Source organism: Aplysia californica, unplaced genomic scaffold, assembly GCF_000002075.1.
Source record: "Aplysia californica isolate F4 #8 unplaced genomic scaffold, AplCal3.0 scaffold01187, whole genome shotgun sequence".
NCBI classification, from domain to species: domain Eukaryota; kingdom Metazoa; phylum Mollusca; class Gastropoda; order Aplysiida; family Aplysiidae; genus Aplysia; species Aplysia californica.
This window is the reverse complement of record NW_004798457.1, coordinates 16743-19691: the sequence shown is the minus strand read 5'-3', so window position 1 is coordinate 19691 and position 2949 is coordinate 16743.

Genomic DNA, 2949 nt, shown 5'->3' with positions numbered 1-2949 from the left:
GGGGGGGGGGGGATGTTTGATTTTCAAATGGAGGAAGTAGTTTTGAGAACGATTACACCGTTATAGGGTGTGAATTCGCGACGCTGATAGTCCCGACAAAGTAACTCAGCATACCTAAAGCTCCCTTGCTCTTTTCATATTGTGTAAAATAAACAACGAATGTTTTCAGCTCGGGAGTTATTTTAGCGCCAGTCCACTTAGTGGTCTACTGCGATTTTTCTGTTCTTCTAAATTGTCTACCACATGACTGGTCTGAAACTCGCTACCTCAGAATTACGTAGTTTGTCTGCTCAGTACCTAGTTTTGAGAAATTTTACCTTAAAAAAATGGTAAGTGTCATAGCACATCAAGCTTTTTCGAATGCTTGAATATCTTGATAAGGACTCTATATAATCTTACGCTTTTGATAGAGCAGATAGAGCCTTTGATTTCTCACCTCATGGTCTTTTGTAATTTGTTTTTGTAAAGTGTTTTACGGCGCTCGCAACTGCATAAGGTCATATGAGCGCGCGGAACACACCTAATATTTTCAGTTGGTAGGAAATTTTGAATTTTGCCCGGGTGGCGGCTGAAGCCTACTCTTATCGATTTTAGACCACCAAGGGATCTTAAACGTGTGCAACTTGCACACGGGCCCTCCGAGATTTTTCGCCCTTGTCTGAGAAGGCTAGGTGTAGATCTTTCCTACCAGAAGATCGGGAGTGTGGCAGAAAGACAGCAGTAAGGAGGAGCCAAGGAGTAGAAGTAGAAATACTGCAGAAAGAGTCAGGAGCCCAGAGGAGGGGGCAAAGGGGTCGAGGGGGTGGTGGCAGAAAGTGGAAATGAAAGCAGACAACAGAACAATGGTAGAGAGCAGGAAAGGAGGTGAAAGAAGACAATTTTAGAGAAGAAAATGTTTTGGTCGCTACCCGGATTCGAATCCGGGACCTTTGAATGAGAGGCCAACACCTTAACCTCTAAGCCACGAGAGCCCTCCTCATGGTCTTTGTAACTCGAAACGACCAAAAATGTCAGATACAACTCTTTAATTCTAAGGAAACGAACTGTTCCACTTAACAGTCTACTAGTCTACTACAATCTAAAACTCAAACGCTAACTCTCACTGGGTTATGATTAGGGTTAGGTAGAAGATTAGTTCACAGACAACGTTTCCACTACTTGAAGTTCTACTCGTCCACTGCAGGTTAGGTTTATGGTTGCGGCTTGTAGTGGACCAGTAGGCCGTCAAGTAGTGGCCCATTTAGAGAAAAAATATTGGTGTTTTTACACCAACACCGACACAATTTAAGATTATTTAGGAGGTGGGCTTCCGACTTTGAATGTCAGGACCAACCGGGCTGACAGGGATACAACATCCAAGCAGTAAGACCGAGATACGAGATACTCGATAAAAATGTTCTTCCCACTCGGGAATCGAACTCAAGTCTCATGCATGCGACAGCGAAGCGCCTAACCACAACACCGCAGACGCCTGTGTGGAACATTAGTCAAAGTGGACTTTTGGTAGACCGTCAAGTGAACTGGCACCGATATTTTGTAAGGGTTTGAAATAACGAGATGCTCGACTGAAAAGACAAATTAATTTTGAAGGTGGAAAAAGACACTGGATTGAGAGGAGTATTCCAGGGAGATGAGAGACGTAAAGATTTCAATCAGAATCTCTCGTCCAACTCTTCGCGTGAACGCAAAATTGCGAAATCAACTGCACGGCAGTAGCCAGAGACCATATTCAACACCTCTCAAAATACACTATCCGCGATGACAAACTTTGAACTGAAAGAAGAGCAATAACAGAGACCAGGCTAGGAAATCCGAGATCAATAGCCACGCCCTCCCGCCACACCTCCCCAGTGCTCACCCCGCCCCCTGCCCCGCCCCCTACCCCATCAGGCGCAGTGCTCTGTCATGAGCGGCGTGAGCGAGGTGACAAAGCGGTGTCGCACGCTCGCTCAGAAATTTATACCTTCGTGCGTGAGCGCTGCCAGATCGATAGAGAAAAAAGAGGACAGCCCCAAACAAATAGCAAGGGAGGAAACTGTAGAAATAGCAGTTGCTAGTAGAAGAATACGAAGTTACTTTTCCTGTTCTTATCTTTTCTCTTGTTTGCATTGTTTTGCCGTGACCCTTTCATAATGGCATTAACTGTGTAACTTTGAAAGTGGAATTAATTAACTAATCTACTTCCTTTAAGAAAATTAATAGAATAAAACAAAAGAGCGTAGTACCCTAAAGAAAGAACACGACTAAGCGCCAAAAAAGAAAAACTTTCTTAAAACACCAGAAGTCTTATAGAAGAGCTAATTCACATGTAGAACAGTCACAGAAAGTGACGCTAATGACAAGACCACACCTGAAAAATTGATGAACCAATAAAGAATGTATATCAAAATAGCCACTTTATGTTTCTTGTTTTTATGATCAAATACCAACGTGTTAAGTGGTGCTTCCTGAGTACATCTCAGCGATATAAAAACGTTCAAGAGATATCTGACCTCCCCCCTCCGTCTACCCCCGTCCTTCCCACCCAGCCGTTTTTCCACCGAACCAAAACAACAAGCGAGCACATGCAAAAGATACAAAACCGTAGCCAAAAAGGAAAAATAAAATCGACAGATATATCAAACTAATCGTCTACGGAGTTCAAGATGTCACTCGAGACTTCTTGGTGATCAAGATAATATTTCCGGAGATCTTACTTTTTTGTTGTTTGTCATTTTGGTTTCAACGGAGAGGGAGGGGGCACATACACTACTATAACTAACTTCTATATCATGGTCTTTACGTTTCCAGAGAAAAGAAAACACTGATCACAATAAGTTAGTAAATCATCAATCCTTGTCATCTAGATCGGTTTCCACAACATTGATCATGGAGAAATTGTTTAACTCTCGGGTTCCATCATTGTCGTGTTAACGATATTCAAAACATTTCTTTAAAATGAGAATACAT